Here is a 17,143-nt window from a genome sequence, read left to right as displayed (position 1 = left end):
TCGAGGCACAGAACTTAATGAGTTTAAACGAATGGCCACATGTGAAAGTATATTGTCGATTCATCGACGATATTTTTTTAATTTGGGATGACACTGAGGAATCATTGGAGCAGGTGATCATGAGAATCAATCGAGTGGATGAAAGAATCCAATTTACACACAAGATAAACAAGGATGTCATCGATTTCTTGGATGTAAGGATCACTAAAACAGATAGTGGATTTGAAACTGAACTGTACACCAAACCGACAGATCGGAACAATGCACTTAGCTATACGAGCTTCCATCCGAAGAGTCTAATCAGAAACCTTCCACTATCACAGTTCATCCGGATCAAACGCATTTGTTCAAACACACGGACATGTAAAAACACCTTGGCAAAACAAGTACGAAAATATGAGGATAGAGGTTATCCAGTAGAGACATTACAGGAGCAAGTACAGAAGGTTGCACTAATGAATAGAGCAGAACTACTAAAACCTCGTAAAAGGACTCAACAAGACAGAATGGTATTTGTAACCAAATACACAACCCAATCAAACAAGATCAAAAATATCATCAACAGAAGATGGGAACTATTGGCCATGGAGCGAGATTTCAATGGATTATTCAAAGAACCTCCACTACATGCATACACCAGAGGATTAAACTTGAAAGAGAAATTAAAACACAAGCACCAACCTCCGCAAATAGCAACATACAAAGGAACAATTTGCTGCCTCAACTGCATAAATTGTAACAATGTGATAACTGGCAATTTTTGTATGCACCCAACCTCAGGAAAACAGATACAATTAAAACACACCAGTGACTGTAATGCACAGAACGTTGTGTACGGCATCAAATGCCCGTGTGGTAAAATGTACATCGGCAAAACGGAGAGGAAAATAAAAGTTAGAATCACAGAACATAAAAGCCGGATTCGCAATGAAAATCTAACCTCACCGTTAGTACAACACTGGAGACAAGAGACACATAGCATCTCGCAGCTCAGATTCCTAGTCCTAGAACAAGTACACATAAAGCCAGGGATCAACAACCATCAGAAATTGCTACAACGAGAGTTGTTTTGGATTAAATACCTTAATACCATGGTACCCACAGGCCTTAATGACAAATATGATTTAGCTTGTTACCTTTAGTTAATGGGTCTAATTAATTAATAAGCATACTGAACCCAGATACAAGCACAGAATGGACATAAATGTATAAGAACAATTGAATAGTACTGCTAGATGATAATGTACATAATCATCTGTAAAAAATGTATTAATTAAGGTTTTTTTGTATTCTGTTTGCAATATAAAAAAAACGGTAAGAAATCACCAAACTAATTTGATGTTGGCGCAAAAAACATTCCAACATGGCCGAACACATTCGCTAAACATCACTCAGAGTCGGTGTGGAGCAGGTAGGCACCCGTACACAGGCGATAGTTACACAAACATACACGAAGAAGAAGACAAAGTGGCAGTACGAACATTTGGTTACCGTTCCACGTTTCCCGGGATATTGAGTAGGTAACGTTAATGGTAGTACCTATGAGGGGTAATTTTGACCAGTAGAAGATGGCGTCCGTTTTGAATCGCTTTTGATCATGAGCAACGCGTATAGTTCGTTTTTTAGCTTTACCCTCTAACCACGCAACTTTCACGGAGTTCGCGGAGTTAATATAACTAGTGAACCCACAGCGGAGGAGGCACGAAAGTATTTGCGGGATGGTGATTGTTCAAGGAGAGAAAGTAGGATTTACAGGTATGAGCAACATTGGCATCATGTTGAGCCATAGTGAATATAACCAAACTAGCCGTTAGCTCGATGGCAACTTATTATTTTTGTTTCGGTTTTTTAGACACCAATTAAAGAGAAGATAAGGTACGGAGTGGTGATTTTTTTTATTTACTCAGTGACCATTGGAGAATATAGCAAGATTTAAGGTTGTTTACATTTGTTGTTTCAGAGTGCAACGGCAAAGATCACGAGGTATATAGTTAATCTATGAGAGGCCATTGAAGTTGTAGCTACAAAGGTATAAGCGGGCTAAAGCAGAGTTTGTATTTCATTTTGACAGACTTGTGTCGATAGAGGCGGATCCTCGAACATACACGTCACACAACAGATATATTCAGGTATGCGAACCCACACGCTAAAAACAGATGTGAACCCCCAATCAAATTGCAAGATTCAACACTTACACCATGTATTTTTACTTTTTCAGAACTGCCCCTGATGAAGGCGCCAAAATGGTGCCGAAATGCATTGGGCTCCACCGTGAAAATTGTTGATATGATTTTTTGTACAATGTTGAAATGAATTGGAATTTATGTGATGTAAATCAAAGATTGAGTTCAAATGCATGTCGTTATGAATACAATGAATAACTATATGAAATGTTGACAATGAAAAAACATGATTAAATGTTAAATTGATAATACATGAAAAAGAGTTGGTTTACAGTGTATACATAAAAACCTAAAAGCACCACAACCCATCATAACTATATATCAACCACTAGGAGTGACTATCCTTAATAATCGCGGCACCAGTGGATTATAATTTAAATAAGGTTTAAAAAGGAGTGCTCCTCACAAACCCAACTTACAATACCCATCCCTACTAAGGCAGAACCACAGAGAGATCACACATTCAGATCCAAGTCAGGTGAATCTAGCAATCTGGCTCCTGAAGTCTTAGAGTTTGGTTACCTTAACCTGCCTCCAGACTGTATGAACATCATTGAAGAAGCCAGTCGGCCTACTACTAGAGCATGCTATGCTGCAAAATGGAAAAGATTTGCCATTTACTGCACCACTAATCGTATTGATCCACTTGATGCTTCCATCCAAAATATCATTTGCTATCTACTGCATTTACAAAGATGTAATCTGAAAGAGACACGTTAATGATAGATTCCTTACCTTAGAATATCCCCAGGCGTCAGACTGGATCCGGAAACTTTTGCGTAGCAGTACCCTTGCGCGTCGGTAGGCGTCGTCTGCGGGTCCGGCGTCGTGGGCGCCGTGATGACGTTGTCAGTGTACTTAGACGCCGCCTCCGGGTGCTGACGTCAGTTCTTTTTTCCGCGTCAGCAAGCGCAGATCCTGAAAAAGCAGTAACCCTTAGTCAATTTTTGACTAACTTTTTGGATCATTTTTGATCATTTCTCGAAGTCTTATGACTCCAATCGGTGCCGTAGGGATGCCTGGTTTCAAGCACTGCGAGGATTGCGACCGCACGATGTCGGTCACGGATCCTCACCATCTGTGCCTAACTTGTCTAGGCGTCGACCACGACGACAAGGCCTGCTCCGACTGCCGGGCCCTCTCTTCGAAAGCCAGGCGGGAGCGGTCCCGCAGGCGTCTCGAACTCCGGCATTCAGCCCCGCGCCGTGAGAGGTCCCGGTCCCATGGGAGGTCGAGGGACAGGTCGCGGGCTCGGAGCCACCACAGTTCCGAGAGTTGGCTCCACTCCTCCGGGTCGAAGTCGTCGTCAGATAAGAAGCACAAGAAGTCGAAGAGGAGTCATTGCTCTTCTGACTCCCCCCGACGCTCGCGCGCTGCGGCCGGGGTTCGGGTGACACTGCCCACGCGGCTCCTTCGGAGTCGCGGGCGTCGCGTCCCGCTCCACACCCTCCGGTCCCTGGGCGAGACGCGACGCCGGAGGAGATCGAGCGCTTCCTCATGGCCATGAGGTCCCTCTCTCCTCCGGGCTCCGCGGCGCCTTCGGGCCCAGCGGACCCGTCTGGGGCCCCTAGCAGGTCGGGGGCTTTGGCTCCGACGCCGTCGGGTGCTTCGGCCGCGACGCCGCCGGCGCCTTCGGGCCGGCGCCGTGGGCCCCACAGTCCCGACACCGCCGGCGCCTTCGGGCCCGGCGCCGCCGGGTCAAGCGGTCCCGTCGCCGCCGGCGCCTTCGGGCCCGGTTACGCAGGACCCCACTGGACCTTCTTCGGGATCTGGATTGTCGCCGGTGGACCTTACGACCCCCCCGGCGTCGGTCCGTCAGGTGTCGCCTCCGGCGCCGTCCTTGGGCGGCGCCGCCCTCGATGCCTCCTTTGCTCCTGTTCCGTGTTCGGAACGGTGCCGCTGGGCGCCGCTTTCCACAGCGTTTGGAGATTTTCACTTCTATGAACAGGCCCCATTAATTGAAAACCCTGAGTATCAGGAGATGGGTGATGAGGAGGATTGGGAGAGGTCTGAGGACCCTCTGACCCGAGAGTGTCAGTCTCAAGAGGACTGGACAGGGGAACTTGGGGAGGCCAGTGGCCTGGACACCTCTCCAGACACTGGTTTTGTCTCCCCTCCTACCGTGGCTTCGGAGGAGGGAGCAACCTACAGTGTGGTGTTCATGAGGGCTGCCAAGGCCTTGGGCCTTGAGCTCCCCGTCGCGGCCGTGAGGACTAACCTCCTGACTGAGGTCCTTAAACCGCAGTCAAGCTTGGCCGAGCCTCTGCTGCCCTTTAATGAGGCCTTGACCAACGTTCTTTTGAACACTTGGTCCAGCCCCGCTACGGGTTCGCCCGTAGATAGGAACGTGGCCAGACGCCACCGCCCGGCCCCGGGCGACCCATGTTTCCTGTCCACCCACCCCACCCCCGACAGTCTGGTCATCCAGGCCTCCAATTCCCAGACCGCATTCCCGTCGGCTCCGCTGGACAAGGAATCCAAAAGGTACGAGCAGTACGGAAAAAAGATCTTCTCCTCCCTTAGTCTGGGACTGCGGTCTTCCAACACCGCATGCCTCTTGGGCCGCTACACCCACTCTCTGTGGGAGACGGTTGCGGAAGTGTCCGTTGGAGGTATGGCCAAACTCGGCCAAGCCCTTGTGGAGGGTCGGGATGCAGCCAAATATTCTATCTCTATCCGGTGTGAACTGGATACCACTGACTCACTAGGTAGAGCGATGGCAACGACGGTGGCGGTTAGACGCCACGTCTGGTTGAGGTCCGCCAACTTTTCGGCAGATGTCCAAAACACTCTGATGGACATGCCGTTTGATGGCCGTCGCCTTTTTGGCGACAAGGCAGACCATGCGCTTGAGCACTTTAAGGACTCCAGGGCTACGGCCAAGTCCTCGGGCCTCTCGACCTCGCGCCTGCAATCGGGTGCCTTTCGCTCCTTTTGTGGCCAAGGAAGGGGCGTCCCCACACGTGCTGCCAGCCACACGCCGCAGACTAACATCCAGCGCTGTGGCGGCCGTGGAAATCTCTGTGGAGGCGGTTTAGGACAACGGCGAGGCCAGTCCACACCTTCCCCCGCAGCATTCGCCTCTAAACCCTCCTTGTCCGTGCTTCCCGGCCCATGTGACGCCAGTGAGGGGCAGGGTTGGCCATCACCACTCTCACTGGCGCACTCTCACTTCGGACAGGTGGGTGCTGCAGATCGTCCGGAGGGGCTACTCCCTCCCCTTCGAGACGACCCCTCAAGCCATGCCACCGCGTATCGGGGATCACTTGCGGCTTCTGCAGGAGGAAGTTTCGGCCCTCTTGGCCAAGGGGACCATTGAGCGCGTTCCTGGGCCAGAAGTAGGACGTGGTTGCTACTCCCACTACTTTCTGGTACCCAAGAAGGGCAAAGGGGGCCTACGCCCTATGTTAGACCTACGGAACGTCAACGGCTTCCTCTGGAAGGAGAAGTTCAAGATGCTGACTCTGGCTCAGGTCTTAGCTGCCCTGGACCCAGGAGACTGGATGGTAGCGTTGGACTTGCAGGACGCTTATTTCCACATCCCCGTCCTGCCGGCCCACCGGCGTTACCTGCGGTTCACGGTAGGCCACAAGCACTTTCAGTTTACCGTGCCTTACCAGCGCCCCACTGGTGTTCACGAAGGTGATGGCGGTGGTCGCAGCTCATCTGCGCAGGTTAGGGGTTTCAGTCTTCACCTACCTCGAAGACTGGTTGTTGAAGGCGGGCTCGTCCCAGACAGCCGTCAGCCACCTCCAGACAACGGCAGACCTCTTGCATCAGCTGGGGTTCTCCATCAATGTGCCGAAGTCACACCTGTGTCCCTCTCAGAAGCTCCTTTTCATCGGAGCGGTTCTCGACTCGGTGCAGTTTCGGGTTTACCCACCCGAACAGCGGGTTCGGGATATACAGGCTCTGATTCCAATCTTCCAGCCTTTATCCCGAGTTTCGGTCAGGTTGACGCTGTGGCTTCTGGGGCCGATGGCTTCCTGCATCCTTCTGGTGCATCACGCCCGTTGAAGGATGCGGGCTCTGCAGTGGGACCTGAAGTTTCAGTGGACCCAGCATCAGGGCAACCTGTCCGACCATGTCCTGATCTCGGAGGGCACTGCGAGACAGCTGCAGTGGTGGCTCACGGACCGCGATTGGGTCAGCGGCAGATCCCTCTCCCTTCCACAACCGGAGCACGTAGTTGTGACGGACGCGTCCCTCCAGGGCTGGGGAGGCCACATGGGAGAGGCGGAGATCAGAGGCCTCTGGTCTCCGGCGGGGTCCCGGCTCCATATCAACCTTTTGGAGCTGTGGGCGATTCGTCTAGCACTGAAGGCATTCCTCCCCTCTGTCCGACGGAGTGTAGTGCAGGTGTTCACGGACAACAACACCGCCATGTGGTACTGCAACAAACAGGGCGGGTTGGGGTCGTGGACCCTCTGCCAGGAGGCTCTGCGCCTCTGGCAATGGCTGGAACATCAGGGCGTGACTCTGGTGGTTCAACACCTCTCAGGTTCTCTGAATGTCAGGGCGGACAAACTCAGCCGCCGGTGCATGATGGATCACGAATGGCGTCTGAACTCGGACGTGGCGCATGGTCTCTTTCTGCAGTGGGGAGAGCCTTGGTTAGATCTATTCGCCACCAAAGAGAACGCGCAATGTCATCAGTTGTGCGCGTTGGAATTTCCAAGGCAGCTCTCGATCAGAGACGCTTTTCGTCACGAGTGGAGGTGCGGTCTGTTGTACGCCTTTCCGCCTATACCTCTTCTGCCCAGAGTGCTGAAGAAGATCAGGCGCGACCGGGCACAAGTCATCCTTGTGGCTCCGGACTGGGCACGAAGGTGCTGGTATCCCGAGCTACTCAGTATGCAAGTCGATCCCCCGGTTCGTCTGCCTCTTCAGGAGGACCTTCTGTCGCAGCAGCAGGGGACGATCCTCCACACGAACCTGTCCAGTCTCCACCTCCATGCTTGGAGATTGAGCGGCGACAGTTGAGGCCATTTGACGGTTTATGCCTGCAGGTGGAACAGATTTGTGGCATGGTGCACAGCAAAGGCTGTGGATCCTCTCTCTGCCCTCTTTCTGAGGTTCTTCTCTTCTCTTCCTTCTTTCTCTTGCCCAGCAGGGCTCTGCTCCGGGCACTATCAAGGGCTATCTTTCTGCCGTTTCAGCCTTCCTAAGGCTGCCTGATCAACCATCTTTGTTCAAGTCCCCTATCGTAAATAGATTCTTGAAAGGCATCACACACACGTTTCCACCTGTTCCCTTTGTGATGCCTCAGTGGGACTTGAACTTGGTTCTTACATTTCTGATGTGCGCTCCCTTCGAGCCGCTCCACAACTGTCCTCTTCGCCTTCTTACTTTGAAGACTGCCTTCCTGGTAGCCATCACCTCTGCCAGGAGAGTCAGTGAGCTCCAGGCTCTATCCTGTAAACCTCCTTTCCTTTCAGTCCATTCGGACAAGGTTGTGTTGCGGACAAGGCCCTCTTTCCTATCCAAGGTGGTCACGGCCTTCCACATTGGGCAATCCATCACCTTGCCCACCTTCTTTCCGCCTCCGCATCCCTCGAGAGAGGAAGAGAGGCTCCACCGTCTGGACCCAAAACGTGCGCTCTCGTTCTGTCTGGATCGCACACGCCAGTTCCGGGTGGATGACCAACTCTTCGTTGGTTACGTGGGCGCTAAGAAGGGGAAAGCGGTACACAAGCGGACCATCTCGCGGTGGATCATCTTGTGTATCCAGGCGTGTTACTCCTTGGCAAAGAAGGAACCCCCTGTTGGGCTGAGGGCTCATTCCACTCGAGCCACAGCAAGTACAACTGCCTTGGGCCGAGGTGTGCCATTGCAGGACATTTGCCAGGCGGCTACGTGGGCCTCGCTGCACACGTTTGCAAGACACTGTTGCCTGGACAGCCAAGTCCGAAGGGATGGCTTCTTTGGCCGTTCCGTCCTCCAGGACTTTCTGGTGTGATTATTGGTTCGCAGACCCACCACCGGGGTTGGTATTGCTGGGGTATCTATTCTAAGGTAAGGAATCTATCACTAACGTGTCTCTTTCAGATGCACAAGTTACTACTTGTGTAACGATATATCTGTAAGAGACATTAGTTAGTGATAGTTTCCTTACCGACCCACCTATCATCCCCGTTCTGCGAACCGATATCTAGGGTTAAGGTCATCCCCTTTCAGGGCCCTAGTTTCAAGGCACCAGTGTTGGTTTTTGGCATAGCTCGGCGTTTCTGGCGCGGAAAAGCTGAGTCTAAGAACTGACGTCAGCACGCGGAGGCGGCGTCTAAGTACTCCGACGACGTCATCACGGCGCCCACGACATATTGCCACTTTACTTTCAAGCCAGGTCGCAGCCCTTCCAAAATTTAGAGTCCAGAGATCCTGAAAATTACGGCTAATCCAGATGCCGAGATATTTGACTTCATTAGCTTCCCAACGCAGAGGGTAGTCAGAGTGTACTTCAGGAATATTGTCAGTTAAAGGAAACATCACTGACTTAGACCAATTTATAGAAACACCTGATAGCCTCCGAATTTAACAAATTCTCTCAACAATGGATTCAGGTTCTCAGCTGGGTTAAGCACATACAGAGTGACGTCATCCGCATATAGCGAGATCAGCAGACTCCGGGTGCTGAAACCTATACCTCTGGCGGTATGATGCTGCCTTATTCTGGCCGCTAATGGCTCCATGGCAATTGCAAGTAAGAGAGGGGACAACGGGCAGCCTTGCCTAGTTCCTCTTGAGATTGGAAATGGGTCCGATATCATGCCTTTGACTCTCACCCTAGCCCTGGGTGAAGTGTAGAGTAAGCGAATTTGATTAATGAACAACGGGCTAAATCCCATACGCTCCAGTATAGTAAACAGATATAGCCATTCAAGAGAATCAAATGCTTTTGTGGCATCTAAAAATATTGCTGCTGCTTGCACATCTGGATGCATATAATGCAAGACCGAGATCACAGTTCTCAGGTTGTGCGAGGTTGCTCGGCCTCGTATGAAGCCTGATTGGTCCGGGAGGGCCACCATTGGGAGTAAAGGTTGTAATCGATCTGCTATTATTTTCGCATATATCTTTACATCTACATTTAATAGTGACAAGGGCTTGTAGGAGTCCAGGCATTGGCTGTCTTTGTCGAGCTTCAGCAAGGTTATGATTAGGGCTTCTCACATAGATTCCGGCAGTATTCCCTCTTCTAGAGCCTCAGCAAAAACAGCGTGTAGCCGTGGGGCAAGTTCTTCCACATAGGTTTTATAAAACGCCGCCGTAAGACCATCAGGTCCTGGAGCTTTATTCAGCGGGAGGGCTTTAATAGTTTTAGCGATGTCTTGAATTGTTACTGGCTGGTCCATATACTTTTTATGTGCGTTATTAAACCATACTGGCGCTATGGAATCTAAATACGACTTGAGAGCATCTTGTGGTGTATCATGCGTGGACTCATATAGATTAGAGTAGTATGTAGTGAAAGCCTGCAATATCTCACTTTGCCCCGCTATCGTGTCCCCCGTTGCGTTAGTAAGTGTGTGCACATGTGTGGGTGGTGTGGAGGTATTGATCATTCTGGCTAGGGTCCGACTGGGCCTGTCGCCCTCGCCATATCTCCGAGCTTCAGCCTGCTTGCCTAAGAAATTTAGTTCGGGCTCAGCCTCCTCAGTGAAGTACAGTAGTTTAGCTTTTATTTGCGCGGCTAGGTCACGTGTGGGATCATCACAAAATGATTGTTCAAGTGTTTTAAGTTCTCTCTCTATTTCAGCTATGGTGTTCCTAATGGCCTTTAAAACCCCTGCCCTACGCGCGATACATTGCCCCCTTATAGCCGCTTAAAGGCGTCCCATAAGACTGAGTCCGTAGTAACGGATCCTTCATTGTTAGCAAAATAATCAGAAATGTCACGCCTTATCTCTTCAGTGAAGGCTGCGTCTTGAAGCGCATGAGGTGGGAGTCGCCAGGTGAAAGCTCTAGTGGGGGGCCCTGGAATTTCTAGCTCTAAAAGACAGGGGGCATGGTCAGATAGTGAGCGGGCTGAAATCCCAACGCCTACTGTCCAGGTGGCCACGTCTTGCGACACCAGCCAAAAGTCCAATCTAGACCAGGCGGCGTGTGGAGCAGATATGCATGTGCCCGCCTTGGTATGTGCGCTTCGAGACCGCCATATGTCGATAAGTGAACCTTCGTAAATTATGTCACTCAGTGCCTGACTGGCGTGTGGGTGTAGTGGTCTGGATGCGCCCTTTCTGTCTAGAGAATCGCACAACACTACGTTATAGTCGCCTCCCCAAATAATTGTAGGGCATTCTAGAATTGTTATCTGTGCCCACACTTCCCTGAAAAATTCCGGATCGTCTACGTTTGGCCCATATATGGCTGCTAGCACCACACTTTTGCCAAGTAGGGTTCCATTTAGCACCACGTATCTGCCATCTTTATCACAGGTCACAGCATGTTCCCTCCAGTCGATGCCCTTTCGTAGAAGAACAGTCACTCCTCTGGCATAGTTTGAAAATCCCCATCTTGATTGTCTGAGTCTGGGAGAGGATGTGGAGTTTATGTGTGTTTCTTGTAGGAAGCATATGTCTATGTGGTGTCTGAGTAGGTAACTGTCAACAACCTTGCCTTTCTGCCATCATTTAAGCCTCTTATGTTCCATGTTAGAACCTTAGTCACCCCCATTTCGACATGTCTAAAGTATTGTGTGTGCATACGGATTGACCCATGATAGAACGTTTTACATCAGGAAAAACAATTATATTAAAGTAGTACTGACATCTCGTCAAACTTCCCCTTTCCCCAAACCTCCCCCCTCCCACACCAACCCCCCAATTAGGTTGTGTCAATACATCCCGTACAACGCCAGTGGCGTTAGAACAGTAAAACTTTTAAAATGTGGGAGACACCCCTCTGAGATGCGGCATCTCGGGCGTTCACCCCTGTTTGCACAGGGTGGCTGTGTTGTTGTTGGCTGTTTCACTGACATTAGGAAATAACCAAAGTCTGGCTAAAAGGAAGATTTTCAAATGAGGTAATGTGCATTTGGGACAAAATAGGGAAGCAGTATGTAGCCCGCAGCTTTGCTATCAATAACGACATACATCTGAACAGCAAGAGTGAACCGACTATTTCGGGCGGTCATCCATAACATTACCTGTGAGGAGTGAGGCCCACCCAAGTACAGCAACATACGATGGCATAATGTCTTTAGTCATTATCACTCAGTCGACCTTCAGCGCCCACCTCAGTAAGAGCCCTCCTCTTGGACTTGGGCCCACCCACATGTTTCGCAAATTTTAGAGCAGATCGAGCATCGAGGAAATGATGCGTGGTACCTTCGTGCACAACCCTTAATTTTGCTGGGTACATGAGGGAGTTTGGGATTTCCGCCTGGAGCTACAGTCTCTTGGCAGGCAAAAACTCTTTCCGGGCAGCTTGCACCAGAGGCGTGAAATCCGGGTAAAAAGAAATGTCATTTCCTTTGTGAGTTATCTTCCCTTTCTCTCTCGCCAATCGCAATATTAAGTCTCTGTCCTGGTAGTTTAGCAGTTTCACTAGGATCGGTCTCGGCGTGGCCCCTACCGGCGGCTTTTTCCCCAGTGTTCTATGAGCACGCTCCACAGTGAACACCGGAGAGAGGTTAGGGTCAAATATGTCATGTAGCAGTTCTGTGACGAAGACTTCCATTTTCCCCATTGCTGTGGTCTCCGGGATCCCTGTAATTCGAACATTACATCTTCGAGAGCGCGCCTCCAAATCGTCCACCTTGGCGCACAATGCTTCAGTTTTCTTCTCCATATTGGTAATGTGTGTTTTAGTGTCCTGTTGAAACTCACAGCTTTCTGTGTGATGATTTTCAAGGCTATCGAGACGCGTTTCATGCGTTGTGACCTGGGACCGTACATTATCCAATTGGGTCGTCATCGCATCCAATTTTGCGTCTATGCTCAGAAGACTCGATCTCACCTCCAGCATTAGAACAGCGACATCCATCTCTGGAGGTACCTCTTGTGATGACCCCCCTGCAGCTGCGGGGTCCGGCTCTGTTTGTCTGTTCTGTCTTTTTTGCTCAAACGTAAGCTTTGGCTGGCGGGGGTCACCCTTGCCCATGGTTGGATACGAGGATTAGCTGTGCCCCCAGTCGTACTGCGTATTTATGAAACTGGAGCACAACCGATTTTTAGGCCTCAGGGGTCCGGAGTGAGGCACAGCAATGACTAGGTACTACGAGTTAACCAGCCCTCCCAGCTTTCCCCCTGGCAATGTCTCCCTGTGCACGTTGGGGCCGTCAAGCGGGCAGGTGTGCCTGGTCGTGTTCTCCAGCGGGAGACCCCACGTCAGCGTGCAGCGACTTTACAGTAGCGAAGAAAGATCTCTGTGTACGAGGCGCAATCAAGGGGGCATGGGAGAGCAGGCACCCCGTCCACGACAGTCCACTGCGATAGAGTGTAGACTATAGGTTGCGTAGTGCGTGTGTGCCGCGTTGCAGATATCCGCGCATCACTTATGTAGGGTAGCAGTCCTCCACTCTGTTCTCGGGGAACCCCTCAGACTTAACAAGGCAAATGCAGTTCCCGTCTATGAGGCTAGGCGCCAGACGCCACTTCAGCCCGATCAGGCTCAGCACCAGCAGCCTCCGGCCTCCAGGCAGGCGCTGCTAGCTATGTGTGGTGCCCTGCTGCGGGGGTCTATCATGCCATCATACGCTCTCCTGTGTCCACTGCGGGCCCAATTTTGCCCTTGTAGCTGGCACCGAGGATTTAGGATGACTGGTTGGGCCGCTCTTTCGATCGTGCTGCCTGGCGATTGAGCCCAAACCAAGATGGCGGCTCACTTCACCAACGTTCTGCCCAGCCGGGTGATTTTTATGTGCCAAAGTCACCAAATTGCACAAGGATGATGTATTTATATGGGGCACAAGTAGCGCTCACAGGGGCATCGACCCACCTCGACATGCGTGAGCTTCCGGCTTCCCCTCGCCGCTTCACCTCCCCATCGGGCGGGCCTCCTCAGCCCCGGCCTCAATTGGGGCAAGACACCCGGGCGGACATCCACACTTGTCGGATCGCGCTATGGGTTGCTCCCGGTCAGATCAGCCGGAGCGTGTACCACTGGTTCCGAGCACGTCAGGGCTTCGAGATGAGGGTCGATTTCGCCCCAGATCTTCCGATGACACTTCCACCAGGAATATTACGGTTTCGTCATGAAACAGCCAGGATTTTGTCAGGATAATTACAACAGCCGGCGGAGCTTGCTTTTTAGGCGGCCATCTCGCTGCCCGTTCGGCCACGCCCCCTACCCCGCTATGTGATTAGAGACAAGCCATACTCCCTGGCATGAGATCATGACCACAGTCTCAATGCTTCCAGACAGTGGTGGTGAGACCCTACTCCCTCTTGCTAGTTGACATATCACATGAATGTCATGTTGTCCATCAAGATCTGGACGGATCAACCGGCAATTGAGGGGAGGAAGGCCGTCAGCCCCAGCCAAATCAAACGCACAATGATGTGAAACAACTGCTTCTCTGGAGACGAGAGTCTTCTGATCTTCAGAACCTCCAAATGAGTACCCCACCCCTGAGTAGAGGCATCCGTCACTTCCGTAGTCACAGCTGGGGGATGAGTGAAGGCCATCCTCTAAATCGGGTTCACCTAGTTCCCTCACCAAACCACTTTTGCCGTAGTGTTAGGGGAGATCATGATAGTCCGCCACATCTCCCCTGTATTGTAGCTAATGCTTGAAGAGACACCACTGCAGTGCAGTATCTAGGAGAACGCTGGAACCACAGACGTCTCAGGACTGGCATTGTTGCACATGGTTGGAAGAAGGAATTCATTTCCAGGAGGTCTCTGACTGTCTGCGAAGGTGGAATGGCGAGCCGAAGATTGGTGTCCAGTACCAACCTTATGAATTGGATACGTTGGGAGGGCGACAGGTGAGATTTTGGCTCATTGATCTAACAGCCCTGGTCGAACAGCAGAGATGCTGTCGACTGTAGATGGAGCGGAGTCATCCAGGTACAGGAAGATAGGGATGCCAGATTGTCTGAGATGGGCCTTCACCACTTTCATCACCTTTGTGAATTCTGCAGCTGCTGATGTCAACCCAAAGGGCAGTACTGCAAATTGATAGTGTGCAGAGCTCATCACAAATCGCAGGTACTTTCAAGGAGACTGCAAGATAAAGATGTGAAAGTACGCATTCTGCATGTCTAGGGACACCATCCAGTCTTCAAGCTCCAATACCAGTAGCACTTGGATTAGGCTGAGCATCTTGAACTTTTCTTTCTTGAGTAACAAGTTCAGGCTCCTGAGATCCAGGATAAGGCTGAGATCACCAACCATGAAGTAACATGCCTGATAACCTTGACCCGACAATTTGTAAGAACCATTGGTCCGATTTCATGGTCTTCCAGGACTGCAGAATATGGAACACCTTTCCTCCAATTGAATTTGGCCTGCTTTCCTTGGGTGGCTGGGAAGGAAGAGCTGGAGGAGGAGGGTTGCAGCGTAGATCCTTAAACTTTTGCCCTACATGGCCTCTGTATTACCTGACAAGAGGGATCTGCTGCTGTTTTTACTGCAGGAGCGACAGTGGGTACTGACCGGGACGAAAGGAAAACCCTCTTCCGAAGACTCGTATGACTTAAGCTTCTGTAGCCCCTAGTAGGCGAGGCTGAAAGCCCAAGGATCATGCAGTGGCTTTGCAGATCTTAAACCTCTCCAGTGCAGAGTCAGCTTTATCTCCAAAGAGTCGAACACCGTCAAAAGGGGGATCCATGAGAATGGCTTGGACAATGGAGGAGAAATTAGATGTCTATAGCCAAAAATGTTGCTGCATTGAAATGGAGGTGCCAATCGGTCTAGCAACCAAATCTGTGGTGTCCATCCCAGATTTTCTGATCTATAGCAAATCATTTTGACCATTTGCTATTACTTCCTGGAAGTGTTCCTTAATGTCAGGCGGTACATGAGGGATTATCATATGTACTGTAACATCAAGAGAGACAGGGCTTGAGACAGCACTCCTATGCCCCTGGTCAAATCTATAATAACAACGGAGGAGTGTGAACCACAGTGTACCAAATCAAATAATAAACTAAAAAACACCATATGTCCAAAAAATAATAACAGTACCAACAAAAATGTCTCACAGGAGTGGCACCCACCTCACCAGTCAGGTTGTGACTACAACTGGGTGACTGTATCCCACTTTGTGAAACAGGATAGGGATTTCCCTGTTGTAGAAGGACCCTCACTCACCACTCGCTGGTGACATGCTTCATCACGGGGTCCCCGCTGGGGCGATCTAGTATCACCCCAGCGTGCTACAACGCCTGTTTTGCAGCGGAGCAGGATGTGGTGGATGCAAAAAGGTGCCCAAATCAAAGTGTGGTGATAAGAGGTGCAGTTTATTTAAAAAAATACTAGGTTGTAGTCTTTATGCCTGTTTTAATAATGACCAACCTGTATTTGTTAAAAACAAGTGAGCGGACAATTAGGTTCTGTGTTACGAAACCGAATGTCCTTAGTAATTGGACAAAAATACTGGTCAACATGTTTCTGCTGTTCTACTGCCAATCGCTCAGCATTCATCAGGACCTAAAATTAGACCCCCAGTGGTATGCGCGCGCTAAGGCGCACCCTACTGTGAGGTTCAAAGTGTGAAAAATATATACAATATTTAACTATCACGGGCAGTCTCCATGATACAGGTCAGGGCAAAAAAGTGCAGCCTGGCCAAAAAACCTGTGAAGAGAAAAGGGAATTATTGACATATGATGTACTTTCTGTACTCAGTGTGAGGACATGAGTTAGATGGTATCAGGGCTAGACACAAATATTCCATCAGACCAATGTAATGATGGGGTATCTTAGAGACCTAATATGCCTGCATGCTATATCTTGGTCTACCAACGAGCAGCCCTTATATGCCCATGTTGAAAGAACAAACTAAATTCTAGTACATATAACTGTGGCCTGTCGGATAGTCCATGGTGAGTTCAGGTGAGGCTTCCAACCCGCATGCAGAGGACAGTCTTTGAAAATCCAGGGGATCCTGTTTCAAGTTGTACTCCGAATAGTGCTACACTGTGTCTGAACCAGTCCTGAAGATTTCACAGAAGCGAGCTCTATTTGTCGCCTCTTCCAGAATCTGCAGGGTCTCTCCACAAGAATTAGCTTGTGATTCGATATCAGGTTGTGGCACTGGTGGCTCCATGTGGGACCTGAGAAGGAGGTGGAGTTAGTTGCTGTGGTGGTGGAGATGGTCTCGGCACCATGGCAGTGCCTTGAAGCAAAATGGAGGGTCAAACCAGTATATAGTCCGCTCTGAAGTAATGACCCAGAAGGGCATGAAGATTGGAAGTGTTGCGGCTCTGTTGGGTCCAAACGGGCAACGGATGACATCAACACCTTTGCCAAGAGGGCATACATAGCGTTAAAACACTGCTGGATCTGTACCAGACACTGAGAAGTGCGTAAGCGCCTGAGCTGGCACCAAAGAAGTTGTTTGCATCGGGACTGGAGGTTGATCTGAGCCAGTTCCTCAAGGAAAGAAGAGATGCACGAAAAATACTCTGTGGGGATAAGGACGAACTCCGGCTCTGAGGACGAGGGTCCTGTTGGAGAGGGAGATCGACGAGGAGACCAATATACCTGCCTACCTCTAGGCCACTACTTGAACTTCTTATATATGTGCAGCATCTTACCTGATGACATCGATGGAGATCGGAAGAAAGTGAGACAGTTTTTGGTGGCGCTGATCGATAAACAGTTTGGACTTGCGCTCTTTAATGGCGTTAGGATTCATGTTAAGGCACGAAGAACATGTTTTAGAGTTGTAGTCAAAGCCTGGACACCATAGACCAGGCTTCGCCGACGACTACCCTGAAAGCTAGCTATTCGTAGTTTTCCAGCTACCTGTAAGTATCTCTCCTCTGTAAATCCTAGTCTTCCAAATAACTG

The 17,143-nt window shown here is 50.3% G+C and overlaps 1 protein-coding gene across 2 annotated transcripts in view; it reads left to right on the top strand.

The window, feature by feature from the left end:
- FCHO2 (FCH and mu domain containing endocytic adaptor 2) overlaps positions 1 to 17,143 on the top strand; it is a 1,161,485-nt gene that overhangs the window by 538,158 nt on the left and 606,184 nt on the right. The window lies entirely within an intron of this gene.

Source organism: Lissotriton vulgaris, chromosome 3_1, assembly GCF_964263255.1.
Source record: "Lissotriton vulgaris chromosome 3_1, aLisVul1.2, whole genome shotgun sequence".
Classification (NCBI taxonomy): Eukaryota; Metazoa; Chordata; class Amphibia; order Caudata; family Salamandridae; genus Lissotriton; species Lissotriton vulgaris.
The sequence above is the reverse complement of the archived record's forward strand: the minus strand, read 5'-3'. Positions and strand labels throughout refer to the sequence as shown.